The sequence below is a fragment of the Chlorocebus sabaeus genome, chromosome 11 (assembly GCF_047675955.1).
Source record: "Chlorocebus sabaeus isolate Y175 chromosome 11, mChlSab1.0.hap1, whole genome shotgun sequence".
Taxonomy (NCBI): Eukaryota; Metazoa; Chordata; class Mammalia; order Primates; family Cercopithecidae; genus Chlorocebus; species Chlorocebus sabaeus.
In genome coordinates, this window is record NC_132914.1 from 21,852,569 (window position 1) to 21,866,875 (window position 14,307).

General features: G+C 35.4%; 1 pseudogene; it reads left to right on the forward strand.

Moving 5' to 3' along the window:
* The first annotated feature begins 2,046 nt into the window (after positions 1 to 2,046).
* LOC103218729 (putative solute carrier organic anion transporter family member 1B7) overlaps positions 2,047 to 14,307 on the forward strand; it is an 83,280-nt pseudogene continuing 71,019 nt past the window's right edge.

Sequence of the window (14,307 nt, forward strand, 5' to 3'; positions counted from 1 at the left end):
TGCTCTACTCTTGTGACCAAGTATCCTAAAAGGCCCCATCTCCAATTATCATCACACTGGAGATTTGTGTTTCAACATAAAAATTTGGAGGGGGGAACACAAACCTGCCATTCAGAAGCGGGTAATATTTTAATAGTAGGGCTAAAGGAATAGCTTAAGGATGTAGATGTGAGCTATAAGAGAAAGGATGAATCAATAAATTTTGTTAAAAGAAAATTGGAAATTAAAACATCTACAACTACTACATCTCACATTGATACAGTCACTTCTGTTGGTCATAAAATTCCTCTTTGCCTCCACAAAGTTCAATATTTTAGCTGGCTCCTGGAAATGCTACCTTTGCAAATGTACTACCGCCCACCCTCCCAGTTAGCCTATGCTATTCACATGGAAATAAAGAATAGCTCACCATCGTGGCCATCTGAGAACAGTGTCTGGCTTCCTATAAATCAGTTAACGATATTAATTTAGAAATAACAACCCTGATTATACTCCTCTAACAATCGAATGTTGTAACCAAGTTAGAAAATCATGCTTTACTAGTGTAGTGATAATACTGTTACAGGATATTAGACCTTTGTCAGATGGGTAGATTGCAAAAATGCACAAGAAAAAAATTTAAAAACCCATCAAAATGTGAGCAAAGAATATGAATAGACACTTCTCAAAAGACAACATTTATGTGGCCAACAAACAAACACACAAGCTCAACATCACTGATCATTAGAGAAATGCACATCAAAACCACAATGAGGTACCATCTCACACCAGTCAGAATGGTGATTATTAAAAAGTCAAGAAACAAGAGATGCTTGTGAGACTGTGGAGAAATAGGAACGCTTTTACACTGTTGATGGGAAAGTAAATTATTTCAATCATTGTGGGAGACAGTATGACAATTCCTCAAGGATCTAGAACCAGAAATACCATTTGACCCAGCAATCCCATTACTGAGTATATACCCAGAGGAATATAAATCATTCTACTGTAAAGACACATGCATAGGTATGTTTATTACAACACTATTTACAATAGCAAAGTCATGGAACCAAACCAAATGCCCATCAATGTCAGACTGGATAAAGAAAATGTGGTACCTATACACCATGGAATACCACACAGCCATAAAAAGGAATGAGATCATGTCCTTTGCAGGGACATGGATGAAGCAGGAGGCCATCATCCTCAGCAAACTAACACAGGAACAGAAAACCAAACACCGAAATGATCTCACTTGTAAGTGGGAGCTGCCAGTGAGAACACATGGACACAGTGAGGGGAGCAACACATACCAAGGCCTGTTGGGAGTTGGGGGGCGAGGGGAGAGAACTGAGAGGATGAGTCAATAGTTGCAGCAAACCACCATGGAACACATATACCTATGTAGCAAACCTGCATTTTCTGCACATGTATCCTGGAACTTAAAGTAAAATTAAAAAATAAATAATAAATAATAAAAAGAAGTAAAGAAAATGTGGCTTATATACACCTTGGAATACTACTCAGTCATCAAAAGGAATGAAATAATGTCTTTGGCAGCAACTTGAATGGAACTGGAGATCATTATTCTAAGAGAAGTAACTCAGGAATGGGAAACTAAATATTGTACATTCTCACTTATAAGAAAGAGCTAAACTATGAGGATGCAATGGCACAACAGCGGTATAATGGACTCTGGGGACTCGGGGGAATGGTTGGAAGGGGAGTGAGGGTGAGACTACATGTGGGGTACAGTGTACATTGCTTGGGTGACAGGTGCACTAAAATCTCATAAATCACCACTAAAGAACCTCTCCATGTAACCCAAACCACCTATACCCCCAGAAACTCTTGAAAAAAAAAAATCACTAAAAAAAAGTTATAGGGCTGACAAGTTCCAATTTGTATAGGAAAAAAGATGAGTATGCTTTTTATGATAAAAATGTTTTTAAGTAAAGAAAAAAGCTATTTTAATTCCATGTACTTATAAACATTATATAGTTCTTTGATTAATCAATTTTCTCTTTTCTTTCTGCTGTTTTTTAGTTCTTCTCGACAGTCCTGTCATTCAGCTATGTTGCTAAAGCACTAAGTGGAATTTTTATGAAAATATCCACCACTCAAATAGAAAGGAGATTTGAAATATCCTCTTCTCTTGCTGGTTTAATTGATGGAAGCTTCGAAATAGGTAGCTTTTGTTTTTCTATTTTAATAACCATATCTGCATATGCTTAAAAAACAAACTGTTTTTAACACTTGGCTCTCAGCCAAGTGTAAATTTGTCCCTCATGAGCAATTTGGCAATATCTGAAGACATTTTTAGTTGCCATAAATAAGCTGAGGAAGGGAGGATGCTACTGGTACCTAGGGGTAGAGGCCAGGGATGCTGCTAAACATTGTGTAACGCACAGGACAGACTTACCAACAAAGAACAATCCTTCCCAAAATGTCTATAGTGATGATGTTGAAAAACTCTAATCCTACACAAACTCATTGTTTGCAAATTAATGCCTTGTGAAGCTTTACCTCTCTTGTCTCAAGGTGTCCCAGTGTGAAGAAAGGCTGAGGGAGGACTATAATTCTTATGGTTTTAGGAGGGAGGGACTGTAAAGGAGCAACCTACACTAGATTCTACTGTTTAATGGGGTACACAATCGAGGGGTTAAAGTCTTTTTTGGGGGAACATTGAAGATATTGCTTTGTTGCTTTCACTTTAATTTGTATTTCTGCAACAATTGAAATGTTTTAATGTATTGCTAGCTCATTGTCTCTGCTACTTTTCCCTCTTCTTTTTACTTTCTAATTATTTAGAAGGACCTCCAAATCGTCTATTATATAAACTGCAAATATTTTATACAATTTTTGTTTCCAACTTAACTGTATTTGCAATATGCTTAATTAAATAATATTTAAAAAGTAATTGTCAAAGGAAGACATCTCTTTAAATCAATTCAAAATATTTGTGATCCCAACATATTACACTCTACATGTCCTTCACTCTTTCACCTCTCAGGCTCAATGAAATTATCAAGGATTTTAGAATTAGAATGTTATTAGTTTTAAAGTTTAATTCACTGAATGTCTCCTTTTGTTAAGAAATTGATCCTTCATATTTGTTAAACTTGCAGCTGTTTAACAGCAGTTATTTGAACATCATTATCAGTTTGGTTTCTTTGCTTACCTCTGTTTCTTGAATCTTGTGACTTCAAATCTCATCTTTAGTCTTTCTGGAATATATCTTCATGTATAGATGACCTTCTGTATGCACAGAAGGATGTATACCACATCCATGGATTCAACCAACTGTGGATGCAAGATATATTCAAAAAATATAAAAATGAAAAAGTAGCAATACAATTGTAAAAATAATACAAATAAAATCAACACAGAATAACAACTGTTTACATAGTATTTACGTTGTATTAAGTATTAGACATTATCTAGATATGATATAAAGTACACAAGAGGGTATGGATAGATTATATGCAATATTACACCTTTTTACTTAACGGACTTGAACATCCACAGATCTTGGTATCTACAGAGCATCCTAGAAGCAATAACCCATGGACAGTAAGGGATGACTGTAATTATGTTTTTAGGAAGAATTTAAAATATAGCATATTTTCTAAGCCATTGCCTTTTGGAAAATGTGAGTATTTGACTGTCATATTTAAGTTATAATTTGTCTGGATATGGAATTAATCATTCAAAATTCCTTTTTCTCAAAACTTTCATCTGAAAGCTTAAGTCTTCCGCTAACACAGGGAATATTTTTTTTTTTAGACGAAATCTCGCTCTGTCTCCCAGGCTGGAGTGCAGTGGTGCAATCTCGGCTCACTGCAAGCTCGGCCTCCTGGATTCAGCCATTCTCCTGACTCAGCTTCCTGAGTAGCTGGGTCTACAGGCGCCCGCCGCCACACCCAGCTAATTTTTTTTGTTTTGTTTTGTTTTGTTTTTGTATTTTTAGTAGAGACGTGGTTTCACCGTGGTCTCGACCTCCTGACCTCGTGATCCACCCGCCTCGGTGTCCCAATATTTTCTTTCCTTTCTTTTTTTTGTGGGGGGAGGGGGAAAAACAGTTTTTCGCTCTTGCTACCCAGGCTGCAGTGAAATGGCATGATCTCTGGCTCACTGCAACCTCGGTCTCCGGGGTTCAAGACATTCTCCTGCTTCAGTCTCCCTGTTTTGTTTCTTTACTACTATTATTAATAACGCAAAGACTAAATATCAATAAAGGCCAAAACGAGTGAAGAAAGCGGCAGCCTTTTTATTTGCAAATATGCACGCACTCTCGCTGGTCCGCGGGAAAGGGGCCAGGGAAGTTGGCCCGCCTCTGCCAGCAGCTGACTTTCATGTTTTGGCACTGGAAGGTGAAGAGCAGTGGGCGGGATAGGGGCGTGACAGGCGCGTCTCCGTAGGCGTGACCAGGTAAGTTTCGATTTCTCCGGATTGACGTCACCTTGCGCATGCTCAGTTGATCTGTATTTTCCCGGGCGCCGGCTGCGTTTTCCTGGGCGCGGGTAAATTGGTGATGAAGAACCCGGAAGCAACAGGGACTGTTCCTTCTTGTTCACCTTCCTCCATCTTGTCCCTTCTCCCTCACCCAAACATCCCAAAAGCTGGGATTAGCGTGGCTACTTTTGTATTTTTAATAGAGACAGGGTTTCCCCCATGTTGTCCAGGGTGGTTTCGAACTCCTGACCTCAGGTTATCCACCCGCCTTGGCCTCCAAAAGTGGGATTCCAGGCATTAGTCATCTCACCCGGTCAGCCAGTTTATTTTCTGTTTTCTATTTTTTTTTTCTATTTTATTCTGTAACATATATGATATAAATAATATCTTTCCTGGCTCTTTTTGCTTTTAAATTTTTTTCTTCTAAATTTCTATCTATTTTCCTTATGTTTCATCAATCTTCTCTGATGCCATCTTATATCAAGTTCTAATATGTAAATTTTTAATAGTATTTTAAATTTATAACAATACTTTATCATTCTTTTATTACTTTTAGTCTGCCATTCTGATTTTATGGATGCAACACTACTTTGCACCTCTAAATATGCTAACAGGATTTTAAAAAAAAGTTTTTACTGTTTTTAGTTTAATCTTGTTTAAGTACTTATTCTTATGTTGCTTTATCTGCTGGTCTGTTTTGATGCTTTTCTTTCATACTATTATTTTCCATCAATGTTCAACAATCATTGTTGTCTGTTAATTGTTATGTATCAGACTACAGATAAATCTGAATTGATCTGCTCTGATTTCTCTTCTTCCAATTTTTAACCTAAATAATTTATACTTAAGATTAAATCTCAAATGACGTCTCCTCCAGGAAATTTTCACAAAGCCCCTAATTTAAGCTATTTCCGTAACCTAATAGCACTTCTATTCGTCTGTTTTATTTTCTTACTAATGTGTTTCTAGAGAACAGGTACCATGGTTTATCCTTTTTTTATATTTCTGTCTCTGAGCACCGTGGTAGGTATATAGTATGAATTTAAAGAATACTGGAAATAAATTTTAATAATGCATGAACGATGATCAAAAGATTTCTCAGATTAGGAAGATATTTTTTCCGTCCCAATGCAATGCAGTAAACTCCAAACTTTCAATAACAGTTTGCTTCTCTCATATTGCCAAATTATCTAAGTGTTTTGTTTGCATATAAAACGTATTCTGCTTATCATTAGTACTATACAAATTTCAATTAGTGTCTTAATGCGGGAGAGTTCATCTTCACAATTAAATTTCATGGTCTTTGAGGGAAGATATGATGTCTTAGGCTTTATTTGCACTCATTCTGGGGCATTCAGTTCTACCAGATACAAAATTGAACTAAGTCATGTCAACATAATTTTGTTCTCTTTCTAGGAAATTTGCTTGTGATTGTATTTGTAAGTTACTTTGGATCTAAACTACACAGACCGAAGTTAATTGGAATTGGTTGTTTCCTTATGGGAACTGGAAGTATTTTGATGGCTTTACCACATTTCTTCATGGGATAGTAAGTGTTAAACAGCACTGAGCCATTCATTATCAGCAACTTATAAATTAGCAGTAGAATTTTATTTTTATCCTTTAAATAGTCAGTTATCTTTTGAGAGTATTCACTAAATATGTCTAGAAATGGAGCATATTTCCTTTGTATGATACTTAATGTATTGCTTTATTCATCATGGCTTTCATAGACTTTGAAATAAGAATAATATTACATAAGGTGTACAGTTTCAAATGAAACAAATAAGCTATTTATTACTTTTTAGTATAACACGTGTACTTCATGTCTTTGCCTGTAAGATTTTAATTATACTCAGTAAGACTTCACAGCTTCACCCTGTGCATATAGATTTTCCCAACAGCATTTCACCGAAGTTGTTCTTTCTAAGGTAACTGGGTAGCTATGATTAGAGTAAGGTGTTCATAAGAGAAAATTGGAAATAGCAAAAAAATAAGACAGAAGCTTATTTTTTACATAAAAGTTAATGTAGCTAGTCGAAGAATGGTATCTTTTCATCATAGTGCTATGCGTTGCACGGCCTTGGCCTCATGGTACAAATTGTGGCAATGTATTTTCTGGCAGCAGGATAGAAGAAGGGAAGAAAAACAAGGAGAAGAATAAAGAATGCACACAGACTGAGGCTTAAGGAGCATTTTCAGAAGCAAAACGTTTCCATTGGCTTCACATTTACCAGAAATTAGTTACATTTTACACATAGATATATAGATGTTGGGGGGAAAAAAGACTTTATTCCAGGACGCAATGTTTCCAGCTAAAAATCCCAACTTGTGTTACTGTGGAAGGAGAGAAATAAAGGATACCGAAAGACAATGAGCAGTCCCTGTGAGAGACGCCATTTACTTACTCATTGCCATATCCAGCAATCATGCCTTTTGGTCATCATATTAATTCTGTTCTTTTGCTACGTTTGACCCTTATAAGAACTTTCTTCTTAATGGTACTACTCTAGTACTCATCATATTCCATAATCTTGATTCATTTTTCTACCTTTGTGGCCTCTTCATCATGTCCGTCCTTTTCCTCTACTTCTGACGCCGTAATTTCAGTGTCCCATAATTCCCTCTAATCTTCTTACTATCTTATTCTTCGTGATTTTTATGGAGAACATGCCTCAGATGTAACCACCACAGCTTCATCGTCCACTTCTCCCCACATTTGAGGACCACATTGTAGGCTTACAGTTCTCTAAATGTGCCATAGTATGTCATCTCTTTGCACCTGTTGTTTCTACAGCCTTGAATACTTTTCTTCCTTCATCTACCAGTGAAACTTCTATCCATCTTCAGTATTCATTTTATCTGTCACTCACATTACGAAATCTTCTTTGATCTACCCACCACCTCCAAGCAAAGCTGATCATCTCTTGTGTGTGTGTATGTGACAACTAGGGACCTTGCACATTAAACTTACTGTGTCTTTGATCATATGCTTTTATCTCAGAGAGTGTGAAATCTCTAAAGTACGAAAACTGAACTTTAGTTCGCTGAAGCTGAACATAATACCTGGCACACTATATGCTGCCCTCAGAACTCACAGGGCTCCTTAGTGCTTTTGGATATCAGCATCTGTCCCTAATTCAGCACCATCTCTTTTGTTGTTATTAACTTCTTCCTCATAAAGTTAAAATAGGTTAGAAAGTTTTAATTGACTTTTGAAGAGTCAAGCATTAGTGTGTGTGTGTGTCCATGAAAGAAAATCAGACGGACTTACTGTTTGACGATAACTCTAAGGGATAAATAGATATAGTTAACAGATTTGAAAAAACAGGTGAAACAGGATATTTTACATCTTGACCAGAATATAAGCACTCCTAGGATTATAGAAAAGTGATAACCCACTTTATCCATGGTATGTTGAATTATCTTTCTTAGTGAATGCTCCCATTTCCCCACCCCCATCACATCTTCTGACATACATGCTGGGAAATTGACAAAGAGAAGTATGGTAATTCGAAGACAGTGTCATTAAAGGGGAAATTTTTTCTGCATTTTCGGGAAAGGTGAAAATATTATATTCTGCAGATAAGCAAAATGTTCAATCCAGTGTTACTCTTATAGTTACAGGTATTCTAAAGAAACCAATATTGATCCATCAGAAAATTCAACATCAAACTTACCAAACTGTTTAAGTAATCAAATGCTATCACTCAATAGAACACCAGCTGAGATAGTAGAAAGAGGTAAGAATTAATACTGACAATTAAAAAGTATAAAATTTATATATTTAATCACTTCTAAAAATGTGATTTTTTAGCAAAATTGTTTTAAGAACAAATAGGAAAAATATTTAACCCTTACATACAGGCAGAATCATACTGTTAATATACACAGTTGACCCATGAACCACGCAGATTGTAGCTGCATCCGTTCACTTATATGTGGCTTTCGTCCAACCAAAAAGGAGAAACTCGCCCATATGGAGATCTTACTTCTATAGGTAGTTTCCACAGGGCCAACTAGAGAAAATAAGTATGCATGAATTTGGATACACATGAGTTGTCCTGGAAAAAACATCCTACTATATATGTCAAGGGATGACTGTAATATATATGAAGGATATTTATAGGTAGATGAGAAAAGAGAACAAATTTAGTAGGTAACTGGCAACAAACATATACATTTACAATTTAAAAAGCAGGAAGTGGAAGAAATATGTGAGTAATGTAACTTTGCTCTTCATAAAAAATGCAAAATATTATAGCATTTGAAGATTTTGTGCCTGTTATAACACAAATAATAAATTACAATTATAACCCAAAAGTTTTATGAAAAGAAATGGAAAAATGGAAAGGAGGAAATATAAAATTTCACATTTTATATGCTTCTGGAAGTGTGTAAATTTGTAACTTTTTTGGGAGATTAATTTTCAATATATATTAAAGAACAAAAATATACTTACCTACTTTCTTGATAAATCTTAAGAAAATAATCAGGAATGTGCACAAGGACTTATTTATAATTATAGCCATGACATCTGTGTTTGACAATAAAAAAATGGAAATATTTTGAAACTAAAAAAGAAGAGATTGTTTAAACAAATTAGGAAACTGTTATTCAGCACACTGCTATACAGTTATTAACATTTTCACATGGAAGAAATCTTAACAACATGGGGAAATTGTGATAATATAGTGATAATTATGTATGCAGCTTAAAAAAAAACCTAGATATTTAATTATATATTGTACACAATGAATATTACTCATATTTTATGCACCAGAAATGTAGAAGAGCTAGAGTAACATTTGAAATGATCTTCTGTGTTTAGTGTGATTATAAGTATTTTTTGCATGTTTTCTTTGTGCCCTTCCTTATTTTCAAACTTTGCAAAGTGAATATGAATCACTTGTAATTAGGAAAAAAAATAGAATAGCAAAGGGTTTAAAGTAGTTAAATTTCTAATAGGAATGTTAAAAATAATGTTTAAAATAAAACACTCTCTTGTCTCGATAGGTTGTGTGAAGGAATGTGGGTCACACATGTGGATCTATGTCTTCCTGGGTAATGTGCTTCGTGGCATAGGAGAATCCCCCATAGTACCACTGGGGATTTCTTACATTGATGATTTTGCAAAAAAAGGACATTCTTCCTTGTACATAGGTAATAAACAGAAAATATTAAATAGCATGGTTAATTCCTAGGTCTACCTTTGAAATAATAGTGTCATTAATTTTATTCTTTATTAGAAAAATATTTGGAGAAATGTATTGTGTAATATTACTTTTTAAAACATGTTGAATAAAGACCAAGTGTTTGTGGTATCTGATTAAATTGTTTTGTAATACCTGCAGGTATTGTGAATGCAATGGGAATGATTGGTCTAGTTTTTGGCTTTATGCTGGGATCTCTGTTTGCTAAAATGTATGTGGATATCGGATATGTGGATCTGAGTAAGTACAATCGGAACAAGGTACCATGATAGTGCCTTTTAAGTGCAGGACACCATTCTTCCAAATAATTAAATTTACTTTTTCAGTAGTGCTTTGCTTGCTATTTCCCAAAAGTTACAAGTAGGAAATAAATGCATTAATAATCAGAATAGAAATGAAATTCAGCTCTTTTTTATACTTTGCTTATAAAACTACATGTAAAAAGAGATTTTTAACAAACTTATTTTAGGTTACTTAAAATGTCCCTCTCCGAAAAGTGACTACCAAGTCCAGTACATTTTATTTTTCAGTTGATGGTGACTTGGTTGATGTGTAGGGCTCCGAGTTTGCTTTGCTAACATCTCTTTGTGGCTGCTTCATTGGCTTATGGCGGGGGTGGTTTAAGAGGCACCACAGTGCATTTTGGTTATGGTCATTTTTCCTGGTGTTTGCTGAGGACTTGGCACATGGCAACATTTAATGAGTGCTTGTAGAACAAATGAATGAAGGATAGGACATGTAAATAAAATTTATGACTTTTCTCTTCACTCCCTTCACTCTCTTTCTCCTCTCATAGAAGAATGACAGGCCATGTTATAACATCTGCCTCAACTTCATGCCCTCCTTCCTACAGATGTACCTGTACTGTATCAACATTTTTCTTGTTTTACCCATACTTATGAAAAAGTATTTATCTTTAGCTAATATTAATTGATCCAACTGGGGTTTAGATTTCATCTTTCTGCCTCTTCTTCATCTGCACCCTCTCTTTTCCTCAGCAAACCCTCTCAAGTCTCTCCCATCTATTTACATATGTACATTTTTTATATCCCCAAATGACCTTCCAGTTGATTAACTGTTTCTCAATTCATCTTCAAAGCCAAGTACCTAGAAAAACATCATCTAAGTGCCTCATCATCTCATCTCCCATGTACTTCTCATCTAATATAATCTGCCTCTACCACTAATGAAACACAAAAAAGTTCTATGTAATTTACTAATTATAATGGATATCTTTCTGTAATTTGTTTAAATATATATTTCTACTATTTATTCGTTTTTTTTTCTTAGATTTTTTTTGAAAAATAGCTACCTAAAACCCTGTCAAATGCTGGTCTCATCATCTTATTTCCAAACCCACTTTGTTCCCTATATTCCCTCTCTTGCTGAGTATCTGTACCTTAATTCAATGACTGACTGAATTTCTGTGCCCTGTAATCCCACACTCTCCTTTATTTAAAATTGGAAAAACTTTTCTCTCTTTTATTTTCATAGTTCTTAAAGTCTCTTTCAACATGTGGCTTTTCTCCCATAACTCTTACTTAATCATTTTCCATTGGTCTCAAATTTGGTGCCCCTATTAATGACCAAGAGCATGTCTTTATTGTAGCCCTTCTCACAACAATCTGTAAATATGTGTGTACTTACCCACCATCTCTTTGAGAATGACATGACAGAATGGTTTCTGTCTTAACAAATAGTAACTGATTAGTGTTTGTGAATAAACGAATATGATTTTCTATCTCACCAGGACTTAAATAAATCACTCCAGTGAGACCAAAGGATTCATTCTGAGAGGAATAGACATCACAGTAGGCCAACCAATTTGAAAGTGCTTTCTAATATAAAATAAAAGCAAATACTTGATGATGATTTATGTCTTCCATTTTAGAAATGTGACTTAATGTAGCTACACATTATGTATACTATATTTAGTCATTTGATTCCAGTTTCATAATCGCTTTTATCACTGAGTACAAAATAAGTGGTGAAGGGCTTTAGGTCTTTTTTTTTTTTTTTTTGAGATGGAGTCTCGCTCTGCCGCCCAGGCTGGAGTGCAGTGGCCAGATCTCAGTTCGCTGCAAGCTCCACCTCCCGGGTTTACGCCATTCTCCTGCCTCAGCCTCCCAAGTAGCTGGGACTACAGGCGCCCGCCACTTCGCCCGGCTAGTTTTTTGTATTTTTTAGTAGAGACAGGGTTTCACCAGATTAACCAGGATGGTCTCAATCTCCTGACCTTGTGATCCGCCCGTCTCGGCCTCCCAAAGTGCTGGGATTACAGGCTTGAGCCACCGCGCCCGGCCGGCTTTAGGTCTTTAGGATAGTAGTTTCGCAGTCTCTCTACTCTATTCAGAAATAATTACAGCATTTTACAATTCATGGTTATTCAATTTCTACTCCTGACTGTTCAAATATTATCACATCTTCTCTACTCAGTTGAGAAGCATGAAGTGAACTTATTGTAAAGTATACTTTGGCAAACTTCAATTGCTGCACAAGCCAAAGAGATAACACAACAAGTAAAGAGGGTCAAAGATCGGAAAATAGGGTTTGATGGTTAGAATGGGAAGGGTTTTGTTGGTAAACTGCTCTCGCCACACAGCCAAAAGCTCGGGTGCTGCCCAGCTCTGGCCTGTACTTTTTATGTGAAATTTTGAACCCAACATTGAAAAGACCTTCTGGTTGGTTTTCTAGAATATCCAGAAACTAAGATTTTTTTCATTTTTGTAGAATTTTCCAACTTTTAAGATGGTATGTTACCAAGGGAAACACTATCAGACAATATCAAGCTAGGTTATGTTCTTTAGTTCCTATATAAAGACCAGTGAAAGAACCAAAAAAGTCCTCAAAATTACATTTCTGGTAGGTGATAAATAATACTTAGCATGTATATGGAGTTACTGATTTAACAAATCATTTCCTGACTTCAGTCTGTGTTGTTGATTATAAAACAATATGATCACACAAATCAATTTTAAAGACAGATTCATCTGTACTGGAAAATAATTTATTTCTAAATAGTTTTAAATCAAGTCAATATTTTCTTATGTCAATGAGTTTCCTTATAGATCGGAGTAATGGCATAATTTAATTGTGCTTCAAAGTTCTATGGTGTGTGTTTTTCCAGGTGTGTGTTTTCTCAATTCTTATTGTTTTATTGTGGTAAGAACAACTGAAATAAAATTTACCTTCTTAACAGATTTTTAAAAGTACAGTTGACCTTTGAACAGCACAGGTTTAAACTGTGCAGATCCACTTATACATAGATCTTTCAATAAATGTATTGAAAACATTTTTTGAGATTTGTGACAATATGAAGAAACCTGCAGATAAACAACACAGCTTAGAAATTAGAAAATGTTAAGATACAGATATATCATGAATAAATAAAATATATATAGATGCTAAACTATTTTATAATTTGCTACAACAAAATATGCACAAATCTATTATTAAAAGTTAAAATTTGTCAAACTTTACACAGAAAAACTCTTATAGATTTTCCATGATGCCATTTGCAGTCAAGAGAAATGCAACCAAATGTAAGGATATAGTATTAAGTCATAACTGAATAAAATTAACTGTAGTGCATATTTTACTGCTGTAAAAATTCTCTAACCATCTCCTGTTGTTATTGCAGTAAGCTCAAGTGTTGAGAGTATGTACTTAAAAATGCCACGTGTCATTCATCATCTCCATGTGAGTGGTTTTCATCACTCTCCAGTAAGTGATGAATCACTTTAAAAAGTGAACTCCTGGGGTTCCTGTGTAGTTTTCATTTTGTTTAGTGCAATGCCATAAACCTTAAATAACACTGTATGAGCTGTATGAAGTGCCACTAGTGATGCTGGAAGTGCTCCCAGAAGCACAGAAACGTCATGACATTACAAGAAAAAACCAAATTGTTTAATATGTACTATAGTTTGAGCTCTGCAGCTGGCCACTGTTTCAATATAAATGTACCAGTAGAAGGACTGTTGTAAACACACACACACACACACACACACACAGAGAGAGAGAGAGAGAGAGAGAGAGAGAGAGAGAGAGAAATGGAGCAACATGAAGCCTCACTGCAGCTACACCAGTGGGCAAAAAACTTGTGCTTTTAGTGAAATAGTTTTTATCTCATGTTGAAAATGCAGCTTTTATGTAGGTACAACATTGCTATTAAATTAAAGACATGGAATCATCCCAAATGCAGATCAAGGATAGACTGGATAAAGAAAATGTGCTACGTATACACCACAGAATACTCTGCAGCCATAAAAAGGAATGAGATCATTTCCTTTGCAGGGAGATGGATGAAGCTGGAAGGTTTTATCCTCAGCAAACTAACAGGAATGGAAAACCAAAAACTACATGTTCTCACTCATAAATGGGCACTGAAAAATGAGAATATGTGGACACAGGGAGGGGAACAACACATACTGAGGCCTGTCAAGGAGTGAGCACAGCAGGAGGGAGAGCATCAGAAAAAATAACTAATGCATGCTGGGATTAATACCTTGGAGATGGTTTGATAGGTGCAGCAGACTACCCTGGCACATGTTTACCTGTATAACAAATCTGCACATCCTGCACATGTATCCTGGAACTTAAATTAAATTAAAAAATTTTTAAAAGCTTACCTGTAAGACTTAAACACAATTTGAGAAAAAGT